This window comes from Belonocnema kinseyi, chromosome 2, assembly GCF_010883055.1.
Source record: "Belonocnema kinseyi isolate 2016_QV_RU_SX_M_011 chromosome 2, B_treatae_v1, whole genome shotgun sequence".
Lineage (NCBI taxonomy): Eukaryota > Metazoa > Arthropoda > Insecta > Hymenoptera > Cynipidae > Belonocnema > Belonocnema kinseyi.
In genome coordinates, this window is record NC_046658.1 from 89,569,439 (window position 1) to 89,592,376 (window position 22,938).

General features: G+C 26.9%; 1 protein-coding gene across 3 annotated transcripts in view; it reads left to right on the top strand.

Annotated features, from left to right (window-relative positions):
- The window catches only part of LOC117168006 (serine proteinase stubble-like), a 207,070-nt gene that overhangs the window by 96,190 nt on the left and 87,942 nt on the right, over positions 1-22,938 (top strand). Inside the window, exon 1 of one of the 3 annotated variants that reach the window (XM_033353315.1) lies at positions 6,512-6,858. The exons of 1 other annotated variant lie outside the window; for it this stretch is intronic. The gene's annotated coding sequence lies outside the window, so the exon portion shown is untranslated. Of the gene's footprint in view, positions 1-6,511; positions 6,859-22,938 lie in introns of those variants that run through there. One more of the 3 variants, XM_033353317.1, reaches the window with a different exon arrangement.

Here is a 22,938-nt window from a genome sequence, read left to right on the forward strand (position 1 = left end):
GCATACTTTGAATAAAATATTTGTTATCATTCTCTTGAAATAAATGTGTTTTTTTCTTGAAAAAATACCGGTTTCATATGTATACACCTGGTATTTATTTTTTGTAGTAAAAATACTGTTTAGTCTGAAAATCTAATTATTTCATTTTTGGTTTGATACTTATCTCTTAAATGTTAAAAATTCGAACATTTGGTGGAAAATCCATGTCTTTTGTTAAAAATTCGTCTATTTAGGTATAAAATTGATTTTTCTCTTTAAAAATTCATTATTTTAATTGAGGCATCAACTATTTTGTTAAAAATTCTCAACTTTTACTTAAGATTTACTGGTTCAAGATTTGTTTATTTATTGTTGAGAATTAGCTTCTGAAACTAAAAAATTAACAATGCCATTCTTGGTTAAAAATTAATTTTTGTAGTGGAAAACTCAAATTTTCAATTGAAAATTCATCTTTTTTTATTAAAAATAAAGTTTCTTGTACAAATTTTGTCTGTTCTGGTTTAAAAGTCAACCGAGTTCTAGAAAAATCGACTTCTTAGCAAGAATTTGTTTTAAATTTGTTTTTGTGCTGAGAATTAGTGTTTTTTGATCAAAACTAACCGATTTTATTTTTAGATAAATATCTGCTTTTCTATTTGAAAATTTCTTTATTCCATAGGAAATTTAGCTTCCTTAAATTAAGATTAGGTTTCTTTTTGAAAATTTTCCTATTCCGGCCTAAAACTCAATTGTGTTTTAAAAAATTTGACTTTTTAGCGAGAATTTTTTAAAATTTTGTTAAAAATTCTACACTTTCCCTTGAAAGTGAAAATTCTTTTTCTTGTTGCCGTTGCTAAAAATGAGTTATTTTAACCGAAAATTTAACGATTCCATTTTTGGTTTAAAATGTTTTTTTTATTTGAAAATTTAGCTACTTTCTTGAGAATTCGTAATTCTTGATTAAAAATTAAGTTTCTTGTAGAAAATTCTTCTATTCAGGTTTAAAACTACACTCTGTTCTAAAAAATTAGACTTTACGCGTTAATTTGTTGCAATTTTGTTGAAATCTCTTCTGCTTGGTAGAAAATTAATCTTCTAAATTGAAAATTCATCCTTTTCGTTAGGAATTCAACTATTGTGTCCAAAATATATTTTTTTGTTCGAAAATTCTACAACTTATAAAAAATCTTTCATTTGGAATAGAAATTCATCTGTCTTAGCTGAAAATAAACTTCATTTTCAAAATTTTAACTTTTCACGTTAAAAATTCAACTATCTGCTGAAAATACGTTTTTGTTTTCGAAAAATGTCACTATTTCCTAAAAAATGCAACTACTACATTTTGTTATGTCTATATAGTACTCCTCTTTAATGTTTCAAACGGAACCAAATTTTATTTTTTAATCAGAGAAGTGTCATGTGTTACAAATCCTTTACGAATCCCTACTATCCCATTTAGAGTGTCACGTAACATTTGAACGCTAACTTTAATGTTTTTATTTTTTTTGCATTGCATTATTATGATTTCTATTGATGGAAAATTTAAAAAAGTTATGGTCGACCTTGGAATGTAAAAAAATAATAAGGCCAAAAAGTAGGGTTTGGCGCTCGCAAACAAGGGGGCCGAGCCCCCCCCCCCCCGTTATATATAATTATGCCGATAAATTTATTGATAAATTAGAATATTAACATCACGAGAGCACCGTTTTCTCTAAGCAATATTGTAGGCAAGAGCTGAAGAATGGCAAGAAACAGTAAAATGAAGAGCAGGAGAAGAAGCCCCAGGAATGCGGGTATACGAAGGCGAATAATTTGCGGAAAAATGCATGCTAGGCCGTGACGCAATTAACGACAAAATCATTTTCTCTAATTGATGCCCTGCTCGCACAGCGAAGCTCAAATTGGCACGCACGTGTACACAGGAATGCGGTAGTTCAGAAACTTTCCAAATTTACGTACTTATTATATGAAACTCGGATTTTTTCATGATTTCACCGTGTAGCAGACTTTTATTTTCTGAACAGAAATTAATTCGTGAAGCCGCGAAGAAGAAAAATCCCTTTTGTATTTAGCACATTGTATTTTGAGGAAAAGAATATTTATCCATATTCGGAAAGTGGTTTATGATCTACTTAGTATAAACCAAAATGGTTTATAGTGTTTAGGTTAGTGGGTTAGAGCACCAGACCGGCAATTCGCAGACGAGGGTTCGTATCCCGGCGAGCTAGAGAGGCATTTTTACACAGATAAAGAGTCTAACAATTTTTATTTAGACTAATAGATCATAATCCTTGATTTTATCGCCAAAAAGTTATTTTTATCAAAATATTCAGTTAAATAATCATTTAATTTTCTTGTTGAAACATTCAAGGAATATTTAAGATAATTGTAACAGTGGCTTAACCCCTGTCGCAGATCTCAAAATCTAAAGAAAATATTGTAAAGTTAAAGTATTAAAATCATGTAGTACAATTTTTCATTTAAAAAGTACCAAACCATTTGGAAAATATTCAATGTGTTTCAAAGATATAAGAAAAGTAGCAAATTCAAGAAAGAAGACTGAGTTTTTATTTCAAGCCTCACAGACCGGTTCCTATAGCCCCTATTGTATCCTGCATTCAGACGTGGTCCCTATAGTCCCCCATTTCTAAGATTTAATCCCTATGGTATCCTATTTTCACTCAATAGCCTAAAAGTTTTAAAAATTTCAATAAAGCCGACGCATCAAAAACCTGTTCTCTTTCGGTGTCATGTATTTATTAGAATCTCTTCCTTGTTATTTATTAGGAAAGCTTTTGGAAATGAAAATTTTGGAATCACGAATTTAAAAAAATGTTATTGAATAAAGTTGTTGGTCTTAATATAAATCGTTTAAAATTGTACTGGTTTATAGTGGAAAGTCAAATGTTAGATCACGAATTTAAATGCAAATATCAAAGGAAAATTTAAAAATCAAAAAAGATTAAAATAATACTACTTTCAATTGAGTCTTAATCTTTTAGTTACCTTAATCTTGCAGGGGGGGAAATTTAATCTTATGCACTTAAAAGCGTAAAAAATTGAACAGTTTTGAATTCAAAACTTTAGGAATTAAATTATTCAGTATGCAAAATGCTTATTATCACAAATTATATATTTTTCTGAATCCAAAGTTTCACGTTTTTGTAGGTCCGGATAGTCTGCTTAAATTTTTACAAATTTTGTATGTATTTTCATCGAAGTAGATAATCTCATATTTATCTGACCAATGTTTTAACAAAAAATGTGTAAACCTTCTTTATAATGATTGAAAATTTTTAAATGGTGTTTCAGGCCTTTCTACGGATAAAAATATATTAGAGAAAAATGGTCAACTCCTAAGAAAACAGACACAAAAAGGCAGCAGTTTGTCCAACTAATACTTTGGAAATTTTTTTTTTCAATTTATGAGATCGTTTTACTGATATAATACATGAGAAAAACTTTACACGACTAAGTAATTGAAACTTAAGCAACAGAATATTTGATTTAAAGTAAATTTTTCGTTATTAAAAATAATCTTTTTCTATCAATGTCAAAAAATCTGTTTGATATCTCAAGAATTTATATCAATAGAAATACAGTAGAAAAAAAAATAAATCTGAAAGAATTAAAGAAAGATAAACTCAAAAATTATAATGTTTAAATAATGCCGCTTATCTATTTTTTATGCTATTAGATTTTCTAATTTTTTTTTCTATCGTATTTTTATCAGTAAGAAATTTTGAGCTTTTTTAAGGATTTCTTAAGGATAGCTTAAAAATTAATTTGAAAAGAGAGAACAAAAGCTACCTATTAATATGAAAAATCTTCTGCATTCAAAAGATATTTATTGCACCGCATTAAAAGAAAGGTAAACTTTTAACGTGAAAAGTGCTGTTGTACATCATATTTTTCAATCCATAAAACTATATGTAGGTTTAAAAAACAAATAATTTGTTAAAAACTGGAGAAAAACGTTTCTTAACTGTTTACAGTCGAAGAAAATTGATAGCTAAAATATCAACAGTAGAAAATTCAACTTTTGAAAATTCAAGAGATTTAAAAATTAAATTATTAACTGCAAAAAATTCAATTTTATTTTATTTTTAAAATTTGAAAATTAACTTGTTTTCAAAGGTTGTAAATTCAAGAATATTGACATTTCAATTTTCAGCTGTTGAAAATTGGAAAAGATTTATTTGCAACAGTTAAAGAATGATTGAAATTGATAACTTAATTTCAAAAGTAAAAAATTCAAAATTGGAAAATTAAAGAAAAAATAAAATTGAATTTTCAACTGTTGAAAATTTATAAAAATCAGAAAACCTAAGAAACTTTAAGAAAATTGAACTTTGAGTTTTCGACAGCCGAAATTTCTTTGATTTTCAACTGTTGAATTTAATATAATAATTTAATAAATAAAAATTTTAAACCATGAAGTGAAAATTTGTAAAAAGTTGATTTTTTTGGAAAGAGCTTGCGACTGAAAAACAATCTTTTTGGGTTAGTCTATAATCATCCAGTGGAATTTCATTAGTCAACTTATGATCTTCTTTCTTTTAACAATATACTTTCTTAATCTCTATTTCTTATTTATTATTATTTAATTATCCTCACTTTTTCTTTTTCTTTTAATCAACTCTTTGCTTGTAACTATATCTAATTTGTAAAAAAAAGAGTAATGTCAGAAGTGATTAAAAATTATATAACATCATCTAAAATTCAACCCTTCTTCGAAGAAAATTCTCTCTTTTTTTCTACATGTAAAAATTAATTTTTAATCTTCCCACTACAGTCCAACCTGGATTAAATGTAAATTTTAGGGGTGACCGTGACATCAAATCCAGAGTCTTAGCACTATTTTGTCTCTCTCCTGTGTTCTCTCTCTCTCTCTCCGTCTCTGTTTTGTGACGACTGAGTGAGAACCGCACTTCCCCCCGCAGCTCGTCTCACCCTAACTTCGCCAAGCAGCATCAATTTTCAAAAACACTAAATCCAGATTCGACTGTATTTTTTCTATTCTTCGTAAGAAATACCCTATTTCCCCTTTTTTGAGCTCCTGTTTGCACTCAGATTCCTAATAACGTTTTTTATCTCTCCTGAAAATCATGCTGTGTTTCCCTTCAATTTAGTTCAAGATCAAAAAGATAGGTCTCTTTAGACACATGTTACTCATCGGTAAATTCGGCATCATAAACTGTGACTAAACGGAAATACAATTTTGTCTAGTTAAAAGAAAAAATCTAAAGTATTCAAAGAGTCCGGGCAACGGCTGTTTTTCGCAAAAAATTCCATTCAGTCCGCTAAACAACTTACCGGACATGCAGGAAGAATATCCGCCCGGTTCTGGTTTCTGGCCAACTAAAAAAAAAGGATAAACTATCATGAAGTTGGGTCCTGAAGGATGGCAGTTTTACGCTTTTTTATCAGGTTCGTTCAAAAACAAAACCGAGCATATTTTCCTCCTCTGGCATGGCTGGAGCACTTATGGTAAGTCACGAAAAAAGAAAACGATGTACGCAACTATTTTATCTACTCCGTCTTAGATAAATAGTAGAATACAGACAACCATCGGTTTAGTTGAAGGTTCTGTCTATAAATAACCTTGGAACTAAAGCGGGTGAATCGAATCGTGAACAGTCGGACTGCTGAACCGCTTCAATTTGAAATATGTAATTCTGCGCAATATACGCGATTAACTACTCACGCACTGCCAGACCAATTATCCCCTCCAATACGACTGTCGCAACCGCTCTTGCCCTTCTCACCTGAGAAACTCCAAAGGCTAGCAGTTCTAGGAATTACTTAACCGCGGGAAACTTAACCGAGAGTTGGGTGTACTCCACTACTGCGATGATAGTGTTATCGTGCTGCTGTTAATACGGCCTTTTTTCACACGAATATTACACAACCAATTATTGTCTCTAAAAAAGTGGCATTCACAGAAAAAAACAGAAGATAAACTTTACATCGATTTCCGACGAAACATTCACTGCAACAAAAATTAACTTTACAGGATAAAATTAACGATTGACCCGTGACTTCCAGGAGCCTTACATTGAACAAACCTTTCTATTTCCTGATCATCCTGAGTACCCTTAACCTACTTCTCGAATAAAAAAAAATAACTTTATGCACCCCGAAATAGAAGAGAAGGGAATAAAAATATGATTGCGAAGAGACTACAGAAACAGGTGTAATCACATAGGTAGGGATCGATATGATATATATATATATATACTGCAGTCAATCACTAATGCTAGACTTCCCTTTTGCCACGTGCATCGGAGGAAAATGAAGAAAAAAGAAAGAAGCTCGCCTACCGGTTACCGTTAACGGCAGAAAGATACCGTGTGTTTGATTTTGACATATATTTTCACAGTGACCTTGAATACCTAAATGCAGACCATACCAATCAAAGAAGGACGACCGCAACTTAGTGGTGATAGCGGTAGGAGATGGCAATACCCATGCCATACCATGCCATGCCATGGAATGGGTGATGGCAATGGTCAGTGTATACCGGTTAAGCGTTGCGTTAAGTTAAGCCGTTCAGTGCCAAGCCGGCTTTCGTGCCGCGTAAGTCTTTGTCACTCCCTCACCGATCTTTACCAATCTTGACCGATTTTCATCACTTGTGAGGAACACTAGGGCGGGAAAATGTCTACTTGAAAATTAATTTGAAAAAATCGTAGGTTGGTTGGAAAAGATTCATTAAAAAAAATTAAAAAAAAAAAAAGATAATGAAACAAGATCGTGATTGTGATCGTGAGCAAAAACGATCGAATATGGTTGGAAAATTTCTTGTGCATCTCGGATTTAGTGTACGCGAATGAAGTGATTCTGAAACGGATTGACCCGATCCGAAATAGGATCCAGGTATTTTTATTTATTGTTTGCTGTTAGAGATGAGTGGAAATTAATTACTTTTGTTTTCGTGTGATTTTTTTTTTCTTTAAAGAGCAAGTGGATTTTGCAAACATTGTTTTTAATGATTTGAAAAATATAATTGACTTCTGATTAAATAAGTAAAACTCAGTTTGTAAAAGCATGAGTTAGGTTACTAAATTTTAGTTTAGATTCAGGGAGTATAAGTACTTCCCAGATAGTTTCTCAAGATTTTATTGGTTTTCATATTATTTTTAAATTTAACTTATTCGATTTCAAATTCAAAATTTGTATATACAAATTATTATTATTCCACTTTTTATTATTTATTGTTTTTATACTTGGGCTATGAGTGTTTATTTTGCACTTTAGTTGAAAGTTTCGAAATTATGTTATGCGCAGGATAATAAAAATTAAGTTATTAAGAATTTTTATTGATCAAAAATTTTTATTTTTGAACCTGACAAATTCGAATTTCAATTTTTGGTGATCGATCCCCCACATACTGTTTGTTTTCCTGAAAAAGAAATTGATTTATTTTAAATCGGTCAACATTATACCATGCGCCCGGGTCATTGAAATTATCATATGCTTTAAAATGGGGAAAAAACTCCGATATTTGATAAGTGGAAAGTTTGACAGTATTTTATAACTAATTTTAAATTGTTACAATTATTTTTTATTTGATCCAATTTTTGTATCCTTTGAATCGTAAAATGTTATAACTTTTCGTGATAAATGACACAGTAAATGAATTTGAAGAAAAAAACTTCTTATTCAAGATATTTGCTTATTATTTAAACAATTTTAATTTCTTCACAATTTTTCCCTTCTAAAAGTTAAAAGTTATAATCCCTTAGATTAATGACACAATTGGCGAATGTTGACAGTAATATAATTTTTTAACGATATATGGCAATTATTTTTTAAAAAATTTGATTTATTGAAACAATTTTTTCCCTGTAAATATTGAAAAGTTACTAGCTCCTGGAATCAAAGAAAGCAGTTAATGAATGTCAAAAGTGATATTTTGTGCAAAACACAGTTTTTTCAGTTATTTAAACAATTTTCATTTGTTAATACAATGTTTTTTTTCTTGTTGGTCTGTAAAATACGCTACTTTATGATAGTAATGATTCAGTTGAGGAATATTAAGAGTGATATTTCCTCTCAAAGGGAGGTTATAATTTATTCAAATAATTAATAATCATTTACTTACACATTTTCTTAGGAAAGATGGAGCAAATTCTTGTTTTTTTACTCTTTCACTATGTCGCTTATTATTCAGTACTTTCTTATCTCATAGAGTCGACTCTAATAGTCTATACAATAATGCTCTTTTCGAATTAAATTTTTTCCATATTTCATATGTAAGGCATCAAATGATATTAATTGTTTAAATCATTTCAAACTGACTTTTACTTTATCACTCTTCAGATTTATTACATGCGAAATTAATTTTAGAAAATAATAACTTTTAAAGATTGACAGGATCATAAAATTGTTTCAACAAACGAATTTTGATTGAAAAATTATCAGATAAAATAACTATCACTTTAAAACTCGTTAATTTGATTATATAATCCAGAAAAAAACGTTGCACTTTTGACTTTATTCCTATCTCGTCTCATTTTTACAAAATAACATCAATTTTCATTTTTCACACAAGATATATCTAATTTTTAATTCTCCAAGGCGCAAGTCCGAGATAAACTAACTTTCAAAAAATTAGAAATAAATAAAATGATGGCCTTCTTAAGAAGAATTAGTTTAAATATTTTCAGAAACACTGTCGCCAACTCATTAAAATTCTAATACACATAACTTAGTGAAAACCAATCTTTGTAAAAAAATCTTAAAAACCACTTAAAACAAAGTTTAACAAACAAAAATATATTTTTTTCGTATTCACCCATTGTCTGCAAAATTATTATTTTGCTAGAAAAACGAAAAAAAAACATTTTTAAATTTTTGTGACAAAAATTTCAAAAACTTCAGATAGTAGAATCTAAAAAATGTTTTTCGTTTGTGTCTTTGAAATAGGGATTCGGTATGAAGGGGGGGGGGGTGAATCCCTCTCACCCTTTAGCATGAGTTTCAACTCATTTTTTCTTCCTTTTTAAGTACAACCCTTAAAACTGAATTAATGTTTTACCAAATTTAATACATTTTTTAGAGAAAAACCTAGAAAATCATTGTGCCATTTTCCTTGAGAAATATAAATTTTGGAACAAAAGTGTTTTAACGAAGAAATATTATTTTCATGCGATCTGCAACTGTATGAACTAGTTTAAGGCTTTAAAGCCCACGAGACCGTTTTAGTTTTGTAAGTTTTCTGGCTATCTTAATTCTATAAGTTGAATAAAAAGCTTGAAGTTTTTGGGTAATGCAAGATTATTTCTAATTAATTTTTCATTAACTTAATAGCTATCAAGAAACACTGATTATCTTAGTTAGCTTACAAATTAAATTGGTTTAACAGTTCAAGTTAATTTCAATAATTTAGCTTATCTAAGCTTACCAAAAAACTAAAGAAAGCCTTATAGTGATTGCTCATTTGAGCCAGAATTAAAGTCTGAAGTTAAGACTTGATTTAACCTTAGTTTAAGCTTTCTGCGATGCATAATAGGATGCATAATAGATGCATAAAATAATTTTTATAGGAATTAATATTAATTAAAAACAGCTCTGAAAACAATGACGTCCCTATTAATTCGATCTTCACCTTATTTCGTTTATTTATATTTCATACATTTAGGTAAAATAGACTATTTTTTCAAGTCAGAATTTACTTAAATTATTACTTTGTTTTGAAAACATCTTTAAATTCGTGAAATATATTATCTTTGCTTTTTGGACATAAACATTATTTAAACTTATTATTGTTTAAAAAATAATTGCAAATTTTCGAACGATTATTTTTTACTAGTGAGCAATAATAAGAAATCCAGAAAATTAATAAAAATTATTATTTAACTCAGAATTCTTTACAAATGTCCAAAAAAGTAATCATCTAAGTCAATTTCGAAAAACATTCTTTTGCGCATTTTCAAACAAATTATAAATCAGACTAATTTTTTTTCACTCGTAAGAACTGAAAAAAATCGCTGTATTTTTTTAGCCAATAAATGACATTTTTTAATTATTAAACCCAAAACCCGAACAGAAGATATGAAAAGATTTCAGAATTGCTTGTAGCTTTTTTAGATGCAAACCAATCAATTTTGATTGAAAGGATTAATCTCGATAGTTTCTTTAATATTTAGATATACGAAAAATGTACTACATTCGACTTCCTGATAATTATTCCTGTTAATTACGTTTATTAGATTATAGCCTATAAGTAATTTCATTTTCTTATTAACAGAATATATTGATAAGTGTTTCGTACATTTTTATCAACTTCGCGTGTGAAATATTAGTTCTAACCTTATGACCTTTAAGTAGCTCCAACACAGTTTCACTCGAAGCACCTTCAAGTCACATCAATGTAACTAGACTACGAGGAACATGACGAGCAAGTTTTTGTCTGTAGTGCTCCACATCGATGAGAAACTATCTGACCATTTTGTACCTCGTTTCAGACTTAGAATGTTACAGTGCCGGCTGGTGAAAGATTTAATTAATTAACTAATTAATTACAAGCATTGAGAAAATTGGCAAGAAAGACACATTAATCTTATCTGCTATCAATAACCATTTCTCGTTACATTCAAATAAACATTCTTCTAATTTAAAAACTAAAACATAACAAAAAATTATTAGACATTTATTGAAACTTAGATGCTTAAACATATTGTCTTTTACAAAGATATTAGTTACATTTCTTTTATATCTTTCTTCACGGATGAAATCAGTTTTTAAAGTTTGCGGAACTAATTCAAGATTAAATGATATGCAAAAAAGTTTACTATAATTAAAAAAAGATCTGGTTAAGCGATTTTGTGAACTACTTTATTAAAATGTGTAAAAAATTTTAATATTATTTTAAACCCGAGGCGATATAATATGTAGTGCCTTGCAAGTTATAAAATCTGTATGAAAGTTCCTGAGAGTACACAGTGGCGCCGAATTAAAATAAAAAAAATATTGTTGCTATTTCTATTACTGTTACACTTAATTTACTACACAATTATGCACCCACTTATTTTCACTCACACATATAATCACATACTTAAACTGTTTAAAAAATGTTAATGACTGTAGATTCGAACTCTGCCTACCTACCTAAAACTGCCTAACCACAAAGCTAATTCACATCTTACAAGTGTAGCAAAATGACGAAAAAAATTTTGAAGATACAATTACGGCTACAATTTTTGATCGATTTCAATCTTTTTGTACTTTTTATTGAAGCAAAAACAAATTCTTAAAATATTTCTTGAGGCTCATTCAAAAAACGTTCTTTAACTTAATTCACTTGAGCATAAAGTTGAGAAAAATGGTAAGATTAAATAAATTGTTGCTTTAATAAAACTGAATTAATTCTACATGATTTATACTAGCATCTACTTAACAAATAAGCACATTCAAAATGAAACATGATAGTTTAATATTATAAAGAATTATTTACTAAGAATTGTATTGCTACAAACAATAGCAGGTGCGTTTTAAATTATTTTGTACAGTTATTAAGTCATTTTTATTCTTAATTTAATAAAATCTAGCAAACTAATATTAAAAACAAAAATAAATATATATTTATTATTCTTCTAAATCAATTTTATAAAAAAATGCGCAATTTCAGCAATTTTTGATAGTTTAAAGTACTTTTTTGAACTTACTTTGTTAGACTTTGCAATGAAGCTTACGTAAACTATATTGCCATTTGAGCATAAATGTGGTTGTTCTAAACAAATTTGATAAAGACATGCCAGTTTGAGCAATTATTAAGTGTTTCAGATACTTTTTTTTAATTGCCAGTTATAGTTTAGTGCGCTATAATCTCAAACCGTGAGTTTTTTTGAAAAATAAATAAATAAATAACAATAAAAATTGAGTTTCCTGAAAATTTCTTATAACCCTTTAGAAGCCCTGAAACCTTTAAAATCTAGAGAAGTCCTTATAGTTCTCCTAAATCCGAGTAAATTCCTTTAAATCTTTGAAAATCTGTTAAACGATTCGAAATTTCATCAAATATTTCAAAATCCTACGATATACAATCCTGTTATAAAAAAAGGGAAAAATTAAACATCTTTCTTAAATACTTTTGGACTGAAGAACTTTTTTTATATATAAAATATCGCCCTGAAACTTTGAAAAATGCAAGAGTCGACAGCAAATTACGTTAACCCGAGTAAAATTTCTTTTTCTTGAGTTCGACTTGGTTATGTCTTCAGTTCGTATCCAAGACATCGATGTCTGGCTACGGCAAGTAAGATGGTATTTACTTGTCTCAAGTCGAGCCTTGTCTTAGCTAATACGACGTTTACTTGTCTCTAGACGAGCTTTGTATTGGTTGATATTAGCGGCGTAACCTTGTCTCAAGACGAACCTTTTTCGACTTAGAAATGAGATTAAAATTGATGAATGAAAAATTTGTAATTATTAAATTAGTTATTTTTAACTTAAAAATTCAGAATCTGGTGGTCTGAAAGAGTATAACCCTTAAAAATTTTCTTAAAAAAAAAACAATAATAGTAACTTTCTAGAAGCACATCCTAAGCCGTTAGAAATATTGAACAACAAACAACATTTTCGGTATCATCGTCAAACAACTATAACACGAATGAAAATCCGTAATTAAGTTGACTGAGTATGTATATTCTATTAAAATTTACAAGATTGTTTAATCATTAACAAAGATTCGCTTTTATGACATTCAAAATGACTCTTTTTGTTAGGTTTCTAAGTTATAATTTGCTCGTATTGAAGTAATAAAAATTCGACTCAAGAGATAAATTTACGTCTTCCAGACATAGAAACTTGTCCCTAAGATAGAAGTTGACATCTGGCTCAAGTCGAAACATTTTTACTCGGGTAAGGTCAAAAAAATATATTCAGTGAACTGATGAAGGGAGGGTCGTTATTATAGGTATTTAAGTATGTAACATGTCCATAAAATATTTAAAATCCTTTTAAATTCCTTAAAACCTCTAAAGATCGGTTAAAATCTTTGAAATTCTGTGTAATATTTCGAAATCTTATAAGATTATTTTGAAATCTACGGAATCTCTTTAAAGTTAATGATATCTTTACAATTCGTAAGAAATTTTCTTAATGTCTTGAAATATCTTAAAATCCTCAATAATATTAGTGGAAGTATCTTGAAATTTCATTACATCTTTTGAAATCTCACGCAAGCTTTCTCAAATCCGTGAAAATATTTTTGAATCCTTTGAAATCTCTGCAAAGACTTTAAAATCTATTAAAATCATTGAATCCCCTTTACATCTCTTAAAATGCGTTAAAGTCTTTAGAATTCTTCGAAATATTTGCGAATCTTTTTGAATCTCTTCAAATCTTCGATATGTCATTACAATATTCTGATGTGCTTCAAAATTCATGAAATTCTCAGGTATCACATGAAATACTTTGAAATGCCGTGATTTACTATAATATATCTAATATCCTTGATATTCCCTTAAAATACTTTAAAAACTCTGAAAACAGTTGAAATCGCTTGAAATTCCTAAATCCTATACAATTTCCTTATAACCCGTGGAAGATTTTGAAAATCTTTTAAAACCTCTTAATTTTCGTTCAAATCACGTAAAATTATCAAAACCTTATTTAATCTCCTAAAATCCTTTAAAATTTTTTGGCATTTCATCAAATCTCTTTAAATCTCTTCAAATCTTTAAAATCCTCTGAAAATCACCCTATATCCTTTAAAATCCGTAAAAATCCCGTGAAATTTCTGAAAATCGTTAAAATCCACGAAATTCTGTAAAACATTTCGAAATCTTACGAGATTTCTTTCTTTTTTTTAATTCAAACTATTTTCAGTTTTTTCATCTCATATTTTTAAAGTATTAAAAACGAACTTAAACGTTTATTTAAAATATTATTGCCTAGTCTATAAATTATGCAACAAGAATTTACGGTTGAAAATTAATCCTTTTTGGTTACAAACCTCATTATTTCGGAAAACTAACAATTTGTTAAAAAATCCACCCTTTTTTAAAATTCAAATGTTTTGTAGAGATTTATTCTTTTCGAGTTTATTGAATAAGATATTTTACTGAAAAACATCAACCACGGGTTCAAAATTTACATTTTTCGTTTCGAGCAGTCAACTGTTTTGTAGATAATTGAAAAATTGTGTCGAATACTTGTTAACTTTTGACGAAAAAATCTTTCGTGTTAAAAAATTTAACTGTTTTATGGAAATTTCATTTTTTTGGTTACAAAAGCAACTGTTTGCTTAAAAATGAATCTTTTTGTTTCCGGATTAAAAATAAACTGTTTCAATTGAAAATTTACGTTTTTGATTTTCGTTTAAGAATAAAATATTATTGGTTATAAAGATGAATTATCAACCAAAATCGCCAAATTTTCAAAAAAAAAAAAGAATTTAACTTTAAATAAAGCAGTTGAATTTTCAACTATCTAGTTTAATCTTTAGGCCAAAAATGTGAATTTCCATTCCAAAGGACGAATTTTCTTTCGTAAAATATCATTGTTTAAAAAAACAGTTAGATTTTCAACTAAAAGAGATTGCTTTCAAACAAAAGACTCTAATTTTCAATAAAATAATAAAATTGATAACAAAATAGTTACATTTTAAATCACGAAGTTGAATTTTCGACCTGACTAGTTGAAGTTTCAATTTAAAAGAACGATTGTTCTTTTAAAAAAGATGAATGTCGAAAAAAAACAGTTAAATATCGACCAAAAATAACTGTTGAACAAAGTAGTTGCATTCTCAACAAAATAATTAAACTTTCAAGAAAATAGTTACGGTTTTAACCAAATAGTAGCGTTTTAATCTATAAAGGTTTATATTGCACCAATGAATTGAACATTTTACTGAAAATCTAAATTTTTCTTTTATAATTGACAACAAACATAGGTATTTTGAATCAGAAAATCTTCGAGATTCATTCGACCAAGTCACCGGTTTGATTCATAGGCCTTTATTACGCTTATCCTTAAACTTCATCTTTTACTATTTGAGTATCGGTATAATGTAAAGGTCGCTCGTCTGAGGTGTCGATGGAGTTATTTATTACCGTTGTCACACTTCCGTAATACTTCTTCTTCGTCAATAGATCGTCCGTCCGCTCGAGATATCCTCACCTGGTACATGACCAGCACAACAATCCATCGTCGTTTGTCTACTATTACTTTTTCCCATTTTTTTTTATATCTCTTTTTATAAAAACAACGGGACGTCGGCTACCCAAATCCGAGAGCAAGATTGTCTTCTGCCTTTTTTGCAAGCATTGAACACAAATTGATAATTGAAAGGAAACCTGGACTGAGAAAAACTGGTGTAATTAAGAAAACGTGTAGCTGCCATAAAATTGACAAAATATCTTAGTTTCTTTAAAGCTTACTTTGTTTTATTCAGGTAAAAGGTAAATTTTTTGTTAATTGATCCAATGATTGTAAAAGACGAGCAACAAAATTTTTTGTTTGATTTTGTGTTATCTTAGTGAAGAATAAAGATTTAAAATAATATTTCAATGTAAATAGAAAATAAAAATAGAATAATTACTAACATGTTAGATTCAAGCTCAATAATTTGACGAATTTAAATTTGAAGTCTTCTAACTTTGCATAATTTCCATTTCAACCTCTTATTAATAGTGTCCCTTTTAATTTCAGCACCTTTAGATTAGATGGTTCGCGTTGACTTTTGATTTAAATAATAATAAAGATAATTCCAAAATTATATGTATGTAAATAGAGTTAAAATACAAATTACAAAGCAAAACAAAAATTGCCTTAAGATCTACTAGATTTTTTTCTAAATTTTTAGAAATGGTTTAAAAATTTTAAAAATTTTAAAACTTTTCTTTGATAATTAATGTTTCAAAATTCTTAAAAAGCTTAAAATATTTTTGTTTAAATTAAAAAAATAACATTTTGATTCAAATTTTGTAAATCATTCCAAATTTTACATTATCGTTCAATCCTCTAAAATAAACTTGCCAATCCCCTAAACGACTTTGACAATTATTCGAATTCTTCCTCTTTTTCTGGTTTATTTGAATTTTAAAAAATCAGCTTGACATTTTTCAGATTCTTTTTTAAAATTTGTGGAAATCTACTAAAATGATTGAAAATTGTTTTCATGATTTTCTTGACATTAATTTTTTCAAATAATTAATTAGATTACATTTTTCAAGGAATGTTAGGAAAATTTTTATTATCTTGAACCCTTCAAAATTCTGAAGAAGCTTCAAAAATTTATTTCGAAATATTAAATATTTGTTTTTTTAAAAGACTTTAATACATTATTTTTGTAAAATATACTTAATCGATGAAAAATGTATGAAAGTCATCAAATTAAAAAAAAGGAAAATATAAAGAGTATGAAGTATCAACAAATTATGGTTAGAGTTCAGTTTTCATTTAAATAATTTGGGATTTACAATTATCTGTAGGCAAGTGAAGAGTTGAAATATAAATTTAACAGAATTAAAAATGTGAGGATTATTCGAGTTTTAAGTATATTCGAATTTGAAAATGGGGTCAATAAATTCTAATTATATTTATAATACCCCTGTAAAATTTTATTGTTGAACTCTTATATTTTTCAGTTTAATTATTTAACTATTAAGCAAGTCCGTTTTTAAATTATTGTGGAATTTACCATTTTTACAATCATAAATTGTAATTTTTACAGTAATACAATTTTTCAGTCTGAAATTAATATTTTCAAATCCTGAAATGCTTTTAATTGCAGATAGAACGATCTTTTTCGTTTGAAATTTGTCCTATTTCTAGATCTTTGGATTAAAATGCCTAACTTCAATAAATCCAAATTAACAATTGTATGTTTTTAATTTTATTTATTAATAGAAATTTCAACTGCTCGAAACTAGTGACTATAATTTGAATTGTGTTTTTATCTTAAACTATTTAATTATAAATGCTTTTTTTTTTACTTTATAGTTTTAAATTTTTTATTTCAAACTGTTGAATTTCTAACACATGTTGGATGGGAAACTTGTAATTGCTTAGAAAATTGAGTGGTAAAAAATGAATTGTCTCATAAAAAATAGTAAAATGAAAAGATACCAAATTGCAAATAAAATTGAAAAAATTAAAACAAGAATTGAAGAGAATTATTTATCAATTAATGATTTATATAAAAATCCCTAGCGGAACCTTGAAACACTTCTAAAAAGTAAAAAAGTGTAATGAAATAATTGCAATTTGAACAATTAAAATTTTTAGTACTTGAAATATTAAATTCTTTAGTTCTTAATATGATAAATTGAAATTGTGCAATTTGAAAAATGTTACTTTTGAATATCTCAAACATAAAATGTTAATTAAAATTATACTTCTAACTTCAAAAATTGTAGTTTCTAATTTTAATGTGTTCAACTGCCAACTTTCACATGTATAATTGTTTAAGGCTTGTCGTTCGATCTCCGAAGTTAAGCAGCACGTAGTTGGCTTGCACACGGATGGGGGCCATCGTTATTAGATACTATTATCAGCGAAAGAATTAATTAAAATAGTCTTTCGCAGTTAAAGTAAAACTATTTAAGAGATATGATACTTATTACAAATATTACTATACAATTTTTTTGAATAAATTTTCTTATAAGAGGATTACTTTTAAATAATCATAAATTTTGGAAAACCTCAACCTGAACTTGTACAATTTTAGACAGTTGAAATTGTTTTATGTGGAAATCTTCAACATATTTCTGATATTTGACATGTAATAAATTTAATACATAAGTATCAAGTTATTTTAATTCGAATTCTTCTAGAAAAATGAATGTCATTTTAATAAAATATTTCACATTTTACGAATCTTAAGTGTTTAAAAAAAACATTTAATCTTATTTAACTTTTTTTCTTTTCATCAAATTTGAAAAAACAAAATGTTTTTTTAAACATCTATTTTTTTAAATGTACAGAGTTCGAGAAATAAATTAAATTAAATACAAATAGCTAATTTTATCTTGTATTTTCATGTAGAAAAGTAAAAAACAATAAAGTACAGGATTTTACTATTAAAAAATGTCTACAACATTTTAATATTATATTGTTTTTACTTTGTTGCAAAAATTTACAAGGTACTACAGAAAAATACAGAATTTCACTTTTTTTTTAATTTGGTCGTTTGACGGCCTGATAACACATTTTTAGAAGAAACTACAATCATTAAACAATACTAAACTTTTACCAACAACTTTTTCTATTTTAATAAGTCGCAGATCAGGCAGCAATTTTTGTTATGCAACATTTTTTAAATTAAATTTTAACCTAGATATCCACATCTATCAAACGTAATTTTATATTAGAGATTTTATTTTTTGTTAAAATCATCTTATGTCAATTACTTCACACTAAAATGGATTTTAATGAGAAAAAAATGTATTCAAAAGTGTGTAGAAGTTTACTGTACAAGATATTTACATTCAGTAACAGAGTCATCACTATTGTATTATCAATTTAAAGATCTTTAGAGGTTCCAAGAAAATAAAGAAATTTTCTTGAGAGTGTTGGGATAATGTAAAATGATTTTATAATTCTAAAAATTAATATTAAGGGAATATTCAAAAATATTTAAGAACCAATTTTGCATTAATAAATAAAAATTAACCATAATTAATTTTGAAAAAAATCAAAAAATTGTAAGAGATGTTTAGAGGTTTCGAAGATTCCAACAGAATCTAAAACTTGAAAAGATTTCACAATAGTTGAAACTAAATGTAGATTTTTGAAGGTTCCGAACAAAAAATTTAGATGACTTTTACAAATTTTAAAAGGGTTCAAAAGGATAAAAAATTTTTATCAAAATTCCTAGCGAAAATAAACAAACATTATGAGATTTCCTTAATTTTCAGATGAGAATCTGAAAGATTTGAAGGCAATTTTTTATTGTTTCATGATATTCGAAATAATGCAAGGGACAATTCTAATTTCAGGATAATACTAAAATTGTCATTAGAATCCTTAACATTTTTAAAATGAATTTCGTGAACAGATTTTTAAGAAAATATTTAATAAGATTTCAAAATAAATTTTAATGTATACATTAATGTTTCTAGCTTAAAATTGATTAAACTGATATATTTTTAGAATTTAAATCTTTTTTAAGCTTACTTCAATTTATAGCATTAAAAATGAGAGCGAGGATTTCCATTTTTTTTAATCTATGAACTGTACAATGTATAAAAGTTAAAAATTAAAAGTTTTACAGTTGGACGGCTTTTATTAAACGTTTAAATAAAAAAAATCCCAAGCCTTAATTTTAAATATTTCAAATTCATAAGTATTTCACTTGAGTGTTATAATTTGTAGTTGAGTTTTTGATAATTTTAATCTAAAAAATTAGTATCTTTAAGAGTTTGAATCTTTTAAGTGCAGTGATTGTGTCTAACCTTTTTTCAATTGTTCTAATTTTATATACAGTCAAAAAGTTTGTTTTTTTTTGACCGAGGATGATAAATATTGAGAACATTCCAATCACATAATTTAAAATAACGTATTTTGTATAAAATCGATTGCTATTATTTTTTGTTCTTAAAACTTTAAACGTAAGAAATTGTTTCGGAATAATGATTATAGAATATTACCTTTTAATATTCTACGATATATTTATTATTCTGCAATATTCTAAACATTTGTCATCATAGTTTGATAAATAACAACTATTTTGGCTTAAAATCCTGGAAATTGCCCTCAATTCTTATGGTTGTACTTTTTTGTAGTTAAATACTATTTGCAAATTTTTGGAAGAAATTAAAACTACATATAACCAAGTACAAAATTCTTCCGAATAATAAAAAATGGTTTTTCTTTCCCGTGATTTTGGCTATAATTTATTGCGTTTTCATATTATTTTTTGTAATTTTTCGTAAACATTTTCCAACAGGGTCTGTCAATTAATATCTAATTAAAAAAAAAGACATAACTTCAAACTATATAGAATTAAAGTTGGATTTAAGTTTTAAGCGTACTATCAAGGAAGCTATACTGAGATTAACTTTTCTGGTCACTTCTTTACTTATATGAAGTTACTTTCCAAGAATAGAAATTTTCATCGGGGAATTATAGTTTGTACAATTAATAGCGTGATTTATAATCGGCTTGCTTCTAGGATGTACATAATTTATTGAATATAGGTTCTTCGTCTCTAAGACAAATCGTTGAATATTGACTTTTTCAATCAATAACTTGATTTTCATGTTCTTCTTGCCCGCGATCAGTTCCTGGTTTTTTTGACCTAGGGACTCTAGTCTGTACTGTAATCACAGACTTTGTAAGTTTATTTTAGCTGCCGAGTCTGTTATTATCGCGCAGACGTTTAGAGTTGTGATCACAATAACTGCTTTTATTAAAATTACTCAACAAAATAATGAGTGTTGCTCTCAAAGTACCGCTAGCGTATTTCGAAAAAGCTACTTTCTAGTGCAATTAAACTCACATGATTTTCCTATAAATGATTAATATTTCAACTACAAGTTGACTGATGCTATATCAATTAGTATTTAGAAAAAAAACTATCATAATTATTTGATGAAATTGTTTTAAAAAGTTTTTAAGTTTTTTTCTAAGCTCTATCCCTTCAATTTCGATTTTTCGATTTGAGGGGAAAAAACAATCGTTAGTACAAAATAAAAGTTTCGACTAAACGTGAATTGTTTAAGGTTATTTAAAAAGATGTTTGATGATTGAAGATATGACAAATTAAAGTTTCAACAAGAAAGTTAATTTTCAATCAAATATTTGAATTTCTAATAAAAACAGATGAATCCTCAACGAAAACTGTTAATGAATAAGTCATATCTCTATCACGAAATATTTTTATTTTAAAACAAAAATGGTTTAAAAAAATGCATTTTCAACCAGGTTGCGTTTGTAACAAAAAAATTTTTTTAACCAAAAGAGATGATTTTTCTACAAAGCAGTTTAATCTTTTACCAAGAAAAGATTATTTTTCAACCCATTACATGAATTTTCTACCAAGAAGATTCAGTTGCTACAAAGCAGATGATTTTTTAACAAAATATTTATATTTGCAGCCAAAGAGATAAATTTTCAACTAAAATTATGAATCTTCAACCAGAAAAATTAATTTTTATTAAAGTAGTTTAACTTTTAAATAAGCAGTTGATTTATCAACCAAAAATTTTAATTATCAAAGTGAAATATAGTGATTGATATTTTAATGAGAAACGAATTTAATTTGCAATGAAAAATAGTGAAATTCATTCGAAACAAACGAAATTTCAACAAAATAGTTAAATCCTTAACCAAAATGGGATAATTTTCAAAAACAAAAATTAAATTTCTGCTTAAAAGATGAATTTTCAACCAAAAAGTTAAATTTTTTAAACAAAGGGATGAATTTTTAACAAAAATGATCAACCTTTAACAAAAAAATTACATTTTTGGCATAGTGCATAGTGCATAGATTGAATTGCAAAAACCGATTTTTCAACAAAACAGTTGAATCCTCAAACAAAGCAGAGACTTTTGTTTAAAATAACTTTTCATAACTCTTTTAAGCTTACTCAAATTAGTCCTAAAATATAAAAAATTCAAAATTTAAAAAATTGACTTCAAAATCTTCCGGACTTTTTGACACTTCTGGAAATCTTTTGAATCTTTATAAAATCTTTTGAACGATTCTCTACAGATTGATTTTCTAAAATCAAAAAATCATTTAAAACTTTCCCATTAACCTTAAGAAAAGTTTTGTATTTTCTTGATACCTTGCAAAATTCATAAAAAGCTTCGAATATTTTTTTCAAAACTGTTAAAAAATTAGGATTTTTGAAAAACTATTTTAAATATTCTTAACTTTTCAATTATTTTTGTAATGTTCTCGAAAAAATTTCCACATTTTTTGAAAATTAAAAAAATTTGTTAAAATTTTAATGAAACTTGTTGGTTGTTGTCTTAAAATAATTTTTCAATCAAGTAATAATTAAAAATTTTCCCAAGAATCGTAGAAATTTTTTTAATTTTCTTGAAATCTTTCAAAATCTTTAAAAAGCTTCAAAAATTTTATTTTGAAATCCTCAAAGGTTGAGGTTTTGTTTAAAATTCTTTAAAATCTTTTCACATGTTAAATTATTTTTAACATTTACATTTTCTCTCAATAATATCTCGAAAATCTACTGGAATGCTTTCTCATTAGTTGTAATCTTGCAAAAATAGTAATATATAATTTAAAATTTGCCAAATTATTTTTTGAATTTTTAGGAAATCATTTAATATTTGTTTAAATCCATTGCACACATTGTTTCCATTTTTAAAAACATCTAAATATTTCAATTACTTTCGAGTATTCTTGAAACTTCAAAAAAAATTTAATATCTTCTGAAATAATGTATTTTCTTTAAAAAATTTTAATCCTGCAAAATTAAAAACAAAAGTCTTAAAATGTTCAAAATTTTATTTATAAATGTTTTTAAATCTTTAAAATATAACATTAATTTTTTTGAAAAAAAAAAAGATAAATTATTGCAAATTTTTCCAGAAATATTAATATTGGTGCTGTTAATTTCCTCATTACCAAAAAAATTATGAAAACAAAATTATTTCCGAAAATGAAAAAATGATTTATTATTAAACTTTTTTTCTTTTTTAATAACGATTAGAAATAAAATGAATAATTCAGAGATTTTCATTTAGGAAACCAAGGGTGCAGAAAATTCAATATGGTTAAAAAAAATGTGGTCAAAAAGCTAAGAACTGGATCGTTGCCATTATAATTAAAGAATCATTACCAATATTGTGACCAATATTGTGACTACAAAAGTTCAGAAAATTAAAAAAAAAATTGAAAGTAGCCACGAAAGGTTATATATAGAAAGTGTCTCAAGTAATCAGGTTTATTAAAAAAATGTATTTCAGATCTCGTGACTACAAATATTAAAAATGTATTTTTGATATTTAATTTAAATATCTTTGCAATAAGTCTGA